Genomic DNA, 15,427 nt, shown 5'->3' on the forward strand with positions numbered 1-15,427 from the left:
TAAGCCCTGCTTGGTATATTAGTGATTTCTTCTTTGATAAGCTGATTCAGAATAGGAAAAGATGAGAATGTCACAACTGACACTGGCATTTAGATAGAGGAAAGTGAATCATAAAACTTACTCGTATCTGAATCAATCATGTTAAAATACCATGACTTAGACTGTCATCTCGTATACGTGTCTAAGGCCTCACTATGAAGCAGAAAAGCATCAATTTACACCAGAATATTATCAATAAATTACATAATCCTGCATTCAAATTTAATTAGATTTTTTTCCCCAAAAAATAACAGTGGAATAGCCCTCTGCATGTGGACAAAGTCATACTGAAATCAAGAAGGCTGTCTCAGGGTTTCATCTCAAGTTGGCCCTAAATCCTTAGCTGTAACTGCTCTGGCTTTCTATTGCCTTCCACACTTTTTTCTCATTTCCACCCACGAAAACTGGACCTGTCACTGTGGCTGCACTCCTTGCAGAGGCACAGGAAACATAAGTATGATGGTAACCAGGTCAAGCTGGGTGACACTTAACCCTAGGACAAACTCATCACACTCAATAGTGACACACTCAACTCTAGTTCCTAAAGTCCACAATAACAAGATAAAAACAATGCTACCAAAAGGAGTTTCTTGTCTTTGAAACCTTAATTCTACAAACATTTATCATTCATGGCAGTCAGGTTAAGCATAAAAACTACAGGATCAAGAAGACATCACAACTGTGCGATTGGCCTGTGTCTGAGTCTCCTGTCAGGCCAACAACATTTAACCAGATTATTCTGTATCTACTCTCCCTAACTGCAAGAAATGTAATTTTAAAATATTTTTAAAAATTTAGTACCTTGGATATACATACTTACACATCAACGCTACTAAAATGTTGCACATATATTCACAAGTTTACAGTAATTTAGGGAATATTCTGTATCTTGCCAGTAACTTTTAAAGGAAAAAATAAAACCAAAACAAAAAAACCCAAAACAAAACAACAACCCAGTCCCAAAAAAATCTTTTAAATTTACCTTATTTGGTGTTTTGAATAGATTGAAATAGAACTGCAAGGCAGTTTGAATGAGTAACAGGAAGTATAGACAAAACATTTAGACTGGGAATACACACTCTGGAGAACACTCTTGTTTACTTGCTGGTACACCCACTCCTCCCCCTCCTCCCAGTCCAAAAGAGTGGGTGAGAAAAACTGTGTACACTAATGTCTTTTGTGGTAACCTAGTAACCTTCTTCTTTTTCTCTATAAGCTCTTCCTTCTAACCACACTCTTCCATATTGCCACGCTCCAGAGTAATTGCAGTATGTCTTTATATGGCTTTGTTTTCCTACCCAATGCAGAGGAGTTGGGGTTATTTTCAGTCTTCGAAAGCTTGTAAACAGGATCAAACAGGAACCCGGTCATCAGCAAGAGGAAGGCTAGAAAAATAAAAGCAAAATGCATATCAACGATTTTATTTTTAAAAGAAAATAATCCAAAACATGAAACAAAAGCCTGGGCTCTGCTAGACATCCCCCTCCCCGTTCCTTTTCATTTAGTTCATGAACTCTTTTTTGCAGAACAGAGGCTGGTGTAAATTAATGTGTGACCCAAAATATATCACATGGAAAAGCTGCCATAGAAATATGTAATAGCAAAAAAAAAAAAAAGTAGACATTATTAGAACTAAAGTGGCACCTCTTATCACGATAAATCAATACAGAGATTGAACCAGGAGGAAGATGTGACTACAATATTCCTGTTGCTCTTGAGTGTTTAAACAGCTCACCTACACTCACTGTTTTTACATCCCCAACCAAACATGCTCGCATGGTTAGTGGTGCAAGTACAGCCCTGGGGCTGAGGTCCTCTGCATTTGCCTCTGCTCCCAGCTGACACCTTGTGAGTAGGAGGGTTACTCACACATTTACTCCATAAGATACCGCCTCTAGGGTCTTGAGCTGCACCTCAGCTTCCTGCACGGGTGACAGAGTGGCACCTCCCCCAGGTATGACAGAGCCCAGAACTACAATGTCTCACATCACTCAGCACGACTTCCCAAACCCCACCTGGTCCTCCGCAGTTCAGGAGTGTGATGCACCCCAGATCTCTCGGGGCACCTGTCGCAGTTGTGGCCACTGCTGTGTTATCCCAAGCCTTCAGCAGAGAAGGGAAAAGCATTTTGTGGCACGAAGTGTAGGAGTGTGGGAGGCAGGGAGTGGGAGCTGGGACTCCCCTGCATCCACTGCTGCATGGAACAGCACAGCTGGGCTGTCCAACCCTGGTGGCCCTGCCTAGCCATAGGATTCCCATTACTAGCTTTGTGCCTCAGTCTACCTGGTTGCAAAAGTAGCAAAGAAACTCTTCTGTGACCCAAAGTGCACAGCAAAGCAGTGATTTGAAAACAAAAAAATCTCTGGTACTACTATTATTTTGCTGGATCACATGAGCATGGCTGCAGATGCAAGTCTGAGACCATACTCGTGACATGACACATCAAGTTCACACAAGCCAAAGTTCATCTCATGTGTGGCCATCCTTTCAGTCAGGTTTTGCATCCCTGAGTTGTGCTGCAGTCTATTAATATCAACCTAGTCTAACCAAAACAAATAATTTGTAGTATGAAATGTATGTATGAAAAAAACAAATAGGAATTTTTTATTTTTAAACTCCAAAACGCATAGACACACACACACAACACAATTCTGAAATCAGCAACCTCAATACATAAAACCAGACACTTTTTCCTACTGGTTTAACTTGATGAAATTACTTTGCCAGCCCTACAGCTCAGAGAGTTCCATGAAAAGCAGCAGCACGTAAGACACTACCAAGAGCAGGCTGGTGCACGAGGTTTCAAAAGGCAACCATCCCTGGTTCATACTGAGCTCTGCATGCAGGCAAACTTTCTGAAGATACACCTCAATTTCCTATATTAAGCAATCAGACAAACAAACAGAATTGTGTTCTCTATATTTTGTATAGACATTTCCTCAATCGTGAATTTCTGCCCTTAGAAAAATGAATATCTCTATGGGCTTTTCAAATAAAACTGCTGGAGATGGGAGGGAAAAAGTCAGTCTTCAGTGAGGATAATCAAAATTTCCCCTTACAAAGATAGGTCTTGCAGATCTTGACCTATCAGACTACCCAGTTACCAGCATCACAAAGAACCAAAAAAAATATCAATTGCTTAACTCATATCATTTGGTTATCATGTTAAGCATTCATCAACTGAACAGCATAACATAAAATTTGTCCTTTATCTTCCTTCCCTAACCTGCACAGTATTAATACAGCAGACATGCACCAGGAGCTGAGAAAAGCACAAGCCCCACTCAAGTCACTTCTACTTAGCGTGAGATCCTGAGACAATGAAGGCAGCTCACAGGACAACCAGACCTGTAACATTTGTTTACAGAATAGTCCCCATTATGTTTCTGTCTTTCCCAACAACCTGGAAGCAGGGCACAGGGCTACTCCCTGTCTTCTTCATAATGGCAGAATACAAGAAAAAGGTAGTATTCATTTTGCTCATTCTTGTGTTTTCTGCTACTAACTTTCATCAGCAATACTTGTTTGTCCTTGTGTTGTCTCTGACCCATCTTCTCCCTTAACCAACTCCTCTTCGTAAAATTTGTTTTCCATGAAACTTGATATTTCTATGGTTTTGAAGCTTTGCTTTTATTTCTCTGTATTTAATTATCTTTCACAGCCAGGCCTAGGCAGGCACAGATATGACAAAAATATGTAGTAATAACAACAGTAGTAATAATATTAATAATAACCTGAGTTAGAATCTCAGCTGGATTCAGGTTAGTTTACAACGCTGACCCTCAGTTTATTCCCATACAACAGACTTAAGCATTTTCTACTTGTTAATTTTATCTACGTAAAACTATCTAGCTAGTGTCAAGCACACTTCAAAAGGGTTGTTTTATGACTGTTAGAAAAGGAAAAGCAAAACTGAGGCTAAAAACTGGCTACAAGCTTTGACATGTAGAAGAAGATTATTTTTTTTTTCAGGAGCAGAGCTGGAGATAATCTGTATGGAAAAAGACCCTTTAAAAAAAAGCAGATCTACACAAAGCTTAATTATTTTGTTGAAGTAAAAAGAAAAATGCATTTCTAAAGGTAAAATACCACCTAATTCAACTGTTCATTAACAAGTCAGTGAGGCAATCCTCAAACATTAATAGAGACTTCTGAAATTGTGGTTCTTGGCTACAGTTTTGAGTGGAGTGACAGAACCAGTAAAAAAAGGCGCCTGTTGCCATGTGAAGAAACCTAGATCCTACTCTGCAGTTAAATTCACTTCCATATTAACTGTAGTTTCCATAGGATGTACCTAAGAAAATGTATACTTTTAAGCTATTTCTTTGACTTTCCCTCTATTTCCATAACATGATCTACAATGTTTTTGTTTCTACAGCAACATGGTTGGGGATCATTATTTGGGAGGACTGCAAGGGCACGATTCCAGAAACAGGCAAGAGCTCTATGCACAGGAATTAAATGCATGGAAAAGCACAATTAGGAAACTGAACCAACCCTTTCCAAAAACACCTAATAAGAGAGAAAATTTTAGGTATGAAATATTGAACTGTAGCACACATCCTTACAAAGACTTTCACAACATTATTATAGAAAGTAATACATCATATACTGTATAATATCTCCCATGGTAAGTATTATGTTTTGTAACATATTTCAGCAAAGTGATTTTTTTTTTAACGTTGCCCAAATTTTAATAGTGGTGAAATCAGCCTTGAGAAGACTGGAGTCCTGCCTCTGACCACAACCTCCACACCATCATGTCCAGACAGTCCTCCCTCAAAAAGCTTCTGCTGATGCAATCTGCAAGTTCCATTGTCCTGTTCAACCCTTTGCCTCTTTGCTGAGGCCACCAGGAAGATGTCACTCAGTGACAAACAGCTTGTGATACATTTTTAGGAAGAAAACAGAGCAAAGCCCCAAAATTACTCTGGTCAGCGGTTCCTCAGCACAAAAATACCATCAAGACTTTCTGAAGGCACAAGGCAGAAGGGTGGGCAAAGGCCAACCTCCATCTCCTGAAGGTGGGCAGTCCCACAGTGGTGGTGGGTGGGATCTCATCTCACCTAGCCAGGCTGGGTGGGTACGTAAAACTATCTCAGTCTTACAGTCTTTGCTAAGTAAAATACTGCCATCACAATCATCTGCTGGATATTCCCCAGGGATTAAAAAAATAAAATAAAATAATCAAACGCCCAGTTCACCACACAGTGGGCACAGAAAATGCAACCATTTACAGCTCTCCACATTTCACCTGTGGGGTGGTTGAAGCTGCTTCCAGTCATGCACAGTGCAGGGCACTCTGGAGAGCACGAGAGAAACAGGGAAACATGAGGTTTTGTGCATACACTTTCATTTTCACAAGAACTTCTTGAGGCTTATGGCTGCTAGTTTTTAACTCTTCAAGTCTTCAATCTACCCATTAAGGTTGAGGTGAATTAGTGGAGTGGTATAAAGAAAATTGTGTTGCTGCATTTTCTGCAGATGAGGTCTTTAGTGCCTTGGGGTATAACCTAGCAAATTCTTATCCACTCTTAAACAATTGAATGTATATAAGAAAAAAGCATAACTGTTTTCAAAAACCTGTTATCTTCAGAAAAGACTCTACCTCCTTTCAGACTATGACTTTTCATTTCACAAGCCAAAATGCAATCCATGTCATGGCCCTTCAGAACACTGCTGTTGACAGCATGCACTAGGAAGAATCACAGGCTGGCTGTGCATGTTTTTCCCACTCCAAAGCAATCAAAACTAGTCTAAAAAGAGTGGGCTTGGGGGTTGGTTTGGGGTTGTTTGGGAGTTTTTTGCTGTTGTTGAGTTGTTTTTAAAGTCATTTTCCTGTTAGAGAAATACCAGCTGGCTTGTGCATGATTACCTCCTCGGTATCTACCTGTTCATATGCTGAGCTGTAAGAGAAAAGTCGGGAGGGGTAGCGGGTTTTGTTGAGTATTTTTTTCTTTTTTCTCTCTCCCTCTCTCTTTTTTTTTTTAATCTATTTGCCAACCAGAGTCATTTATCCCCTATTAGATAAAGTATAATAGACTATACCGAAAGGGTCACTGGCCTTCCATTTAATGATATTGCCGGCACCAATCTACATTTTCCCGACAGTGTCCCTCAACACAGAATAAATGGCTGATCTCTTCACAATAACAGCTGATTTCTCTTTATTAAGCTAAAAAGGTCACCATTTTCTACGGCTGGGCCGCCCTGCACTATTGATAATTTTATGCATAAACAAATGGCAAATTTGTGCCACATAAATATGCATTAGCAATTACTTTTTCCTCGGGCAACGCTCGCCGCATGCAAATGTGTCCCTCACAGGGCCTGGTGGCTTTTGTTTTAGCTCTTGAACAGCTAAACAAAAGAGCACAATAAACAGTTTAAAAATTGCCAATCAATAGGAAATGCAAATGCAAAGGTAAATGGCAGGAAACTTGCCCAAACAAATAAAACTAAATCAAAAAAAGCAAAACAAAAATCACGCAAGGAAATAAATAAATGGAAAGGGCTATCTCTTTTCTCCCCACACTCTTATCTGCAACTGTTTTATTTCTTTTCTTTTTTTTTCTGGGTAGAGAGATGACTACAGTGGTCTTTGCACAGTAGCAGTAGAGATGGTACTAATGTGGACCCCCAGATGGAAGCAGCCAGAATGTACACATGGGTTGAGTATGTGCCAAGGAGGACCCACACGACATCCAAAGAAGGCAAAAGAAGGATGTCTGAGGAAATTTATAGTGGACCCTTGGCTTAGCTTTCTCTTTTTGCACATTTCTATTAAAGATTTTTAAAGAAATGCTATGTTTGAAGGAATCACTGAAAAAAAGCTTCAGCACTTTCTGTAAACACTGATTTAGGATTTTATTATTGGAAGTGCCCGGAAAATACCAACTTATCTGTGACTACATACAGATGTCTGTAGTAACAGCCTAATGAATGTTGTCACTTGAGAAAGTTGAACTACATATAATTTCCTTTACCCCAAGGACAGAAAAGGCTTGATTTTCCCTTGTCTTATCCTTGGACTACTCAATTCCGACAGCAAGTCAAAGTTGTATATAAGGCGCAGGATAATGGAAAAATCAGACCCAGACACTTAATTGGTATGACCATGGAAACCAAAACTGACAATTTTAGGAGAACTGATGATTGCCTTGAATCTTCCCCTTCAACAGAGGAGCTGCAGTGCCGCAGAGAACTGAGCGTGACACATACCATGATTATTATTGTTTGTAGGCAGACTATTACACGTGGGCAAAGAATCCAGTTCAGTAATGAAGTAACAACACATCGTGCACAAACGTATGCTAAGGCCAGCTGTATGACCCAGCCAATAAACCTGCTTTCTTTTCACCTAACTTTCTGAAGCAGCAACTCCCTTTTCATGACCAGGATTGGGAAATGGAAAGGCATGAAGTATAGTCAGCGGAGTAAGTTGCACCTCAATCTACAAATGTTTATGAGGAAGCCAAACTTAAAACATGTAGGCTTACTTTCTGCTCTTAAACAACAACAAAAGAACCCCTACAAACAAACATAAAAACCCCCACCACCAAACCCCCCCCCCCAAAAAAAAAAAAAAAAAAAAAAAAAAAAAAAAAAAAACCAAAACCCCCCCCCCAAACAAAAATAACAGAAAACCAAACCTAAAATATAATTTAGTTCAACAGAAATTGAAGAGACTAATCATGTGCTTCAAGTGTTTCCCACATAGGGGACATCATACAGCAGGTAACCCACATACACAAATTTGTATGATGTTACTGTCCAAGGTTTTTATTTTTAGCGAACGGGAATGTTCCTGTCAGTGTAAGCATTTTAAGCAGCGATCCTACATTTTTCCCACCCAATCAGCTGTCACGGAATGACAATTTCACAGAATTCATTTCCATGAATTACACTAAAAATCAACAAGCTGATAATTTTTTGCCAATTAGTTCAGTTAATTTCTTGCCTTTCAATTTTACCGAGTTTGACTAGGATGGTTTTGTAAAAGCTCTTTACACTAGGACTTTTGATCCTGATAGAACATGATAGAAGTGTTAACAGCTTTAGTGGCAGTGGTAATTGTTTTTAACCATTCTCATCCTAAGAGCACTCTTACACATGGTCCAGTACAGGAGAAGCTACTTCAAGTACAGGACAAGATATGCCCTCAAAAAGCAAGAGTCCTCATTTTAGGCTTTTAGCCAAGAGCAATCCCACACAAGTAACACATTTCAGCCACAAATCCACAACTTGCAATTTCTCTAAATGGTGATAAGATGATCAATTCAACATAGTACATATGTGAGAGATATAGAACTCCCCCCTTGCCATCGACCTTTCTCCTCTGCTCTACTTTCTCTATTATTATACAGGGAAAAAAAATACTGATAGCATCATCTCATTCGGGTAAGTCAAGGTACACACACCCAACAACTGCACACCTATAAAATGGAGCATCCCCAGCTAAGACACTGCCTCCTGCAACTGGCCTTGGAGCTGCTGGGCAGCTGCTACCCAAATGTGCCCCTGCAGTCAAGGGGTATCCACTTGGCAGCAAACACACTGCAAATCCCAGAGACTTCAGAAATTATATACTGCAGAAATTTGCATACCATTTTGTTAAGTTGACTGTGATTGAAAGACCCGTGATTATACGCAAAGTTCTCCTAAGGTCGACAGCAGAGTAAAAAAAGGCATGAGCAGGTATACTAAAGCAAGATCAAATAAATTGTTTAAATGTCACTGCAAAGGTAGTTCTCACGAATTTCTCTGTGGCCAGTCCACTGCCATTTAACATAGTTAGAAAGTCTGTAATAGGAAGAAAATTATTACTACATAAAATATTCCTGCAAAGAGAGACTGCTGCAGAATTGAAATGAAAAGATGTAGCTCAATCTGTTAATGCCCATCCCACATGTGTGAATGTGATGAACAGTGGAGAATGAAATGACTGTTAAATCTCTGTTAACAAGGGTATTTTAAATAGTATACATGGGTCTTTCTGTATTGGTACCATGTCTTAACAAAATTTGATAGGGTTATTCATGTTAATCCCCAAAACTAGCACTAGCACTATCAAAACAAAACCTCCAAAGAAGATACCAAGAGATGGCCATTTTCTACAACAGTGGGTGGAGTTGTTTTTGTGAGAAGGATGCATCTTGAGAGAGTGAGATAGGAATAGAGAAGAAACTATTTTTGTCAAATTCAAGCTCGCTCTCTCTTTCCCAATGAGCTTGGTTTCTGCTCTTCTTTTCTAACCCCCATTTTCAATGAAAGTTATCATTGCTAATGGTTCAAAGAAATTTTTTTATTTAAAAAAAAGAGAAATGAGCACTTGCTGAACTGCAATCTTCATAGAAACATGCTTTTAATATCAGAGATTTCATTTTTTTCTTTCTACTTTGTTTACAGCTTTCCTGGAAGGCTTTAAAGCTAAAACCTTCTGATATAAGTATCTGATTTCTTATATGAATCCAAATGGAAGAGAGAGTTTCTTTAATAACTTTAATACAGAACAGAGCTGTCATTGATAGTGTCTAGATACTTGATGTGCATATTTTTATATGCTATACACTTGGAAAAAAAAAGATAGCTAGATGACAATACAGATGCTGGCACATCTGTATGACAGACTTTTAGAATTAGTCATATGCCAATTCTTTCCTTGACGCCATCGATAACATGTTATTAGATCACTGAGTGTGTATGTGCATATGTGTAAAGGATATCCAAAACTGAATAATTTGAAGCATTACAGATTAATCCTACCTCCCCCCCCAAGCCAGACTATTAGCACTTCAAGTTGTGTTCTACTAATACAGCTACACCCCTCCTCTTTGATTCTCCATTCTTCTCCCTTCACTTGACTGCTTTCAGTTGTTTTGAATTGAGAAACATCAAAAACTGTCAGCAAGAATTTAGAATGAATTACTATCAGAAAATTAGTGGGGTTTTTAATTAAAGAAAATACAATGTTTTTGTTCTCCCTATCTCCTTCTTCCTCTCCTGTCCCCACCCCAAGAATAACCAAAACATGCCTCTGCAATCAATCTAGCAGCTGAAAAGCAAGCTGGATTACTTCTCTTTCCTTCATTTTCACTACCAGTAATAGCTCCATGATTAAGACTCAGCTGACAGTTCTCATGCCACAGAAGTTGAAAAAAATCCAGCTCACTCCTCCAGTAGCTGATTTGGTCCTGAAGTATGGAGGGGGACACAGGGAGATAAACATATCTGGTCGGAAGACATCCACAGTACGGCAACGCTCCCTGCTCAAAGCTACCAAAGCACCCATCCCAGGCAACCACAGACTCCCAGCAGATAACAGATTTAAGTATTCCACTCAAAATAGTAAGAAAAAATTCTGAAGGTTTCCATATGAACCCGGCAGAATTGACCAAATGTATCCATCTGTTCGCTTTCATATAAGCAATATGTACGCTGCCAGTATTGGACCTCTTCTAGGGCAGGGCCCTGGGACTTCAATTACATCTGCCACTTCCCCAGTTTACAGCAGCCTCATCAGCAAAGCATGAATTTATTATTTTTTTTAAAGCCTCAAAATAGCATCCTGAGGAAACACACAAGAAAATGACTATTTCTACATTTCTTCCCTTTTCTACCTGATGACTTTGCCTCCGTACCTAATATTAATATCAAATGTGATGTTCTGAGCTGAGAAACATGGAAGCACTTCAAGAAAGCCTTTTAGTGTCTCATTTCCATCTCCTCAGCTCAGAAGGGACTATTTCATAAGCAAATTTGAACACCTTGAAGCAACTCATGATGAGAGTATCCAGAATCAAATTAGTTACCTCACCTCTATTAAAACTGGCAAAGCAGCAAATCCTCATCCCTCCTCGCAGTATATAATCACCAATACAACAGAACCTCCTAATATGGTTGCACCTTACATACCCCAAACTTGAATTATATAATATAGATTACTTTTGAAAATTTATATTGCTGATAATGTTGCTTATTTCAGCTATGACAGTTTTTTCAGATGCAAGCATGAAAATCTGCTTCCTTGAATGCAAAGCAGTATTTCTTACTTTAGCAACTGTGGTACATGCAACCAAACAGCACAAGCAACCCCATAATAAAAGGGAAAGGTAAAATTTGAGTAATGCACTAAATCTCTTGACTTGTGTTCATCAGAGGACCGAATTCTCACCAACCTACGCTGTAAAGCCTCTGTGATGTAGTTTGCTTTTCTCTCTAAGTATGTGGTGTATCAGCAGGAATTGCACCACTACTGGTCCAACCTTTTCGAACACTTCATCAGAAGTGCCACACTCTTAATTGTGATTGGCCTAATATAATACATATACTATCTATAGGAAAATAAATGCAGCACTGCTGTGGCTACATACGCTACCATTCATGACCTTAAGTCATTCTCACTGTCAGGTGACTTTTCTTTGCCATCCAAGGGTCATCCTTGGATGACCCTTGAAATGTGCGTGATGGAACACAACTCTTCGACTTGCCCTTTGCAGCCACCCATCGGAATGTTGTCCGAGACTAGGGAAGAGGGAGCTCTCAGTATGCACATAAGCAGAAGAGATCTGCTGAAAATCAGTGTAACAGACTGAATGGCCTGATATGTTGGGCATGCTACACCCTACACAGGTCCTGCATGCCACCCTCGTTGTGTCCACCTGCTTCACAAGCCTCTCCTCCACCAGCTCTTCCAAGTCACCAGAAAGTTCCAAGGTTTTACACCGGAGAGCACTACAAAGGCAGTGAAACGTCACGCCCTTCTCTTTGCTGCTAAATTGTAAAGGCAGACGAAGCAACACAACTCCATGTAGAGACCTAAAGCACAGAAAAGCAGTACAGATTAAAAAAATGGAGCAACAAGGGCTGGCAGGAGTTGAGGAGAAAGACATACAGGTAAAGATGAGAAAGACAAAAAACAATTTATAATATACCAGTGCTGCCAGAGACCACTACCCCCACAACCTGGAGTTACTGCTGGACTTCTGACCAACTCGACCCATCTGCTGCTGTTCACAAATGGCAGAAAATAGCAGGACTCTACTAAGTCTCTCTAAGTAACAGCCCTCTGATGACCTAAGTGAGAGGGAGAAGGCTGTGGAGCTCTACAGTGTAAAATTCTTAATTTTCAGTTTAACATTATGAAAATTCCCTGGTTAAAAAATGTTGAATCAAACTGAGCATTCAACAAAACACTGTACTTTAAGATTGTACAATCATTCCTAATTTAGCCATTGAAAGCACAAGCTAAGATTCAGTCTTTGTGCGTACACACTGCAATACTTTCTAATTACATGATCAAATTCCGATCTTTTCTAGGAGAATATCACCCCAGAAGAGCCAGCTCTGGGAATGAACATGAGTTGCATACTTAAGACCAAGTTGCCTGCTGGACCATTAACTCATTCATTTTAAGTACTGGAACACAAGAATTGAAGGCAGCAGAGATTTGCAAGCCAAAAGGAGGACAGTTTTTCAGGAATCCAAAATCTTTGCAGGAAGCCCTTAGTCGTACACGTCCCACTTTCTGACCTGGTATACCTGAACATATACTTGGGGATGCCATATTTTGCAGTCAACTGATGCTATATTTTAAAGATATAAACAGCTATAATAAAGTGAAAACAACACTTGGAAAAGTCAGATCTGACCCAGACGCATTTAGAAGCCTATCACAGGAGTTACCTTCCCTACACTTCAAATGGAGGCAGAGGGGTACCTCTGAAGACCTGCAGGGAGGAGTCCTGTCCAAGTAAACTCTGTATTTCCCTCTCTCCACTGACTGAACAGAGATCTTCAGAGAGGATCCTTTCTGCTTAAGCTAAATACTTTGTCTTTGATTATCATCATGCTAAACTAACAGAAAAGGTCAAGTGCCTCTATCTACCTGAGACTGACGCCACTGAAAGCCCAATCCCTCTACAATCCTACCCTCAGGCCAGTTTGGTGCCAAGACTGCACGTAGCTCTGGCCTCCTTGGTGCACAGTACCATCACTTTGGAAAAAGGATAGAAAATGTTTGGTTTTTTTTGTTTTTCAGGGTTCCCCTAAAACAGGTGGCAAGGGCACCCTTCTGAGGTATGGGGGTTCAAACACTTTCAGGTGGTTCAGAAACTCCCTAAAACAAATAAAATTACAGAATCACAGAATATGCTGAGTTGGAAGGGACCCACAAGGATCATTGAGCCCAGCTCCTGGCCCTGCACAGGACCATCCCCAAGAGTCACACCATGTGCCTGAGAGTGTCATATTTAGAATTGAGGCAGACATCAATGCACTGGATTGATGCCAGGACTTAGGATAACTGTAACTACACAGGCAGGATTTGAGTTAATTGGGCCATTTTCTTCCCCTTCAAAAACTTCCCCCCATCTCTAAAATGAATACAGTAACAACAAGATGGATGTTTGAGAAGCAATGAACATCTTTACAACATACAGATAACACAGTGATATGCATCACAGAGAAGTCCATATGAAGTTATTAATTTTCACATGTATTTCTTATACCAATAATATCACAGAAATTATGTTTTTAAGCTGTGGTTTGAATGTGTGCAGAATATGCCTGCCACAGGGCCACAAAAAAAGGATTAAAAAAAATAATATGGAATATCTTCTCATTCTGTCAGCACCGTCATTTCAGTGGTCTGATATGTGATCATGTAATTAAAGACTGTATCATAATGCATATGCACAAAGGGGCTGAATTAAGGTTGTGCAGGCAAATCTAATTCTGGCATTTCCTATGCTTTGAGTGCCTGACTTCACAATCTTAGCGTTCATTTATCAAACAGTTTCTGTATGTAATACCGTACATTATATACACGTGCTGGTAACACCTTCCATGTTGCTGCATATTCTGATTCTGTGAGGTATGTTTACACACATATGAACATACACATACTGCAAAAGCAGAACAATACACAGCCATATTCTGGCCACTGCCCTTTTACCCTTCTGCAGCATATTCTCCCCATTATATTTACTACCATCATGAATAAGCTTCCCAGGGGTGCCAGCAGTTGAAATGTTCTTTTAGCTTTTACTTTTTAGTACACGGAATGTGTGTCAACACTTCTAGTTTCTTACTTGCTCCTAAAAAATATTTTAAGTAGCATCTACTGTGTATGAGCCATTTGTGGATCAGAGCACAGGTGTACAAATATGTGGAGCTCTTTCCCTGGGCCCTGAACAGAAGCTCTCCTGTTAAGCTGAGCCTGTGGAGTTTTAAGAAGGCAGGATTAGAGCAGACATTGCTTTTGCCCTGTGCTATACAGAGCTCCTCAGCCTGCTGTGGGTACCCAAGAAAACTTTGGCATCTAGGGCTGAAGAAAGGACTTCTCTCCATTGGTGCCAGAGAGGTGCATGCACAGCTTGACCATCTTCCCTTCTAACTCACTGGATTGCTCACTCCCATTGATTTAACCATGAGTACAACAAAATTCTTTTTTAACATGTTCTAGTTCAGTTTGGTTTATCCCTGGGAAAATGCACTTTTTCCCCCACTTCTTGCAATTTCAGTATTTTTTCTACTTACTGAGCAAAACTTTCATCTCGGCCCTTAAAGGACTGGCAGAAAGAGCTCTATTAAGGCACTTTGCTGTTCTTTCTTGCTCTGATACTGACTGCTTTGTCTGCCAAGCTCTGGTCAGACACCAGTGCTTACTTACCCAGTTACTGGATTTTCCAGCCTGCCATTGGATGCCTTCCCGGTCCTCACAGTATTGATTCTAACTGGGATCCTTGTGACACATAGGTAGTTTTGCCAGCTAAGCCCAAAGGAAGATGCTTCATTCCCAGTCAGAATATGCGTGAACTCAGTTTATACCCAACATTTATTCCACAATCACTGTCCATTGCTTTAAAACATCATCATTCACTAATACCTAAAATACATCTTTCCAAAGAAAGACAAAAAACCTCACACAACCAGCCTTAAATACTAACTACACACTGTTGCAATATGCACACATTAGTCCACAGCTCTCAACCAGGAGTTTCTCAGACAAGCTTTTCCTACAGCCCCATGTGACAAAATGCATAATTTGTTCAGGTTTTAGCATGTGCGCTCTGTCGTGCAATAAATAAATACTGCACTATTAGACCTCACAAGGCAGGTGAGCGTGCCCTCACTGAGGGAAAAATCACCCTGGTTTGTACTAATGATAGCCACAGTGAACTCCAGGACTGAAATAATGGGAATTTCCTCTTGCACAGCTTCATAAAAACAATGCTGAGCACTCACAGACACTAAAACCACCTTGAATCTGAGCTTCCTGAGAGGCAGTTTGCAGTCTCACACAGTTAACAGTCTAGATCCTTTCCTCCTCCTCACACCACTTTTCTCTCTCAATTTCATAGAATACAACCTACAGTTGTCCTAGAAT

At 40.0% G+C, this 15,427-nt stretch overlaps 1 protein-coding gene across 2 annotated transcripts in view; it reads right to left on the reverse strand.

The window, feature by feature from the left end:
• The window catches only part of SOX5 (SRY-box 5), a 641,934-nt gene that overhangs the window by 483,350 nt on the left and 143,157 nt on the right, over positions 1–15,427 (reverse strand). For both annotated transcript variants that reach the window (XM_027680806.1, XM_027680807.1), the window contains exon 2: positions 1,338–1,424. The gene's annotated coding sequence lies outside the window, so the exon portion shown is untranslated. The remainder of the gene's footprint in view (positions 1–1,337; positions 1,425–15,427) is intronic.

The sequence above is a fragment of the Neopelma chrysocephalum genome, unplaced genomic scaffold, assembly GCF_003984885.1.
Source record: "Neopelma chrysocephalum unplaced genomic scaffold, ASM398488v2 Primary Assembly neopelma1_59, whole genome shotgun sequence".
Taxonomy (NCBI): Eukaryota; Metazoa; Chordata; class Aves; order Passeriformes; family Pipridae; genus Neopelma; species Neopelma chrysocephalum.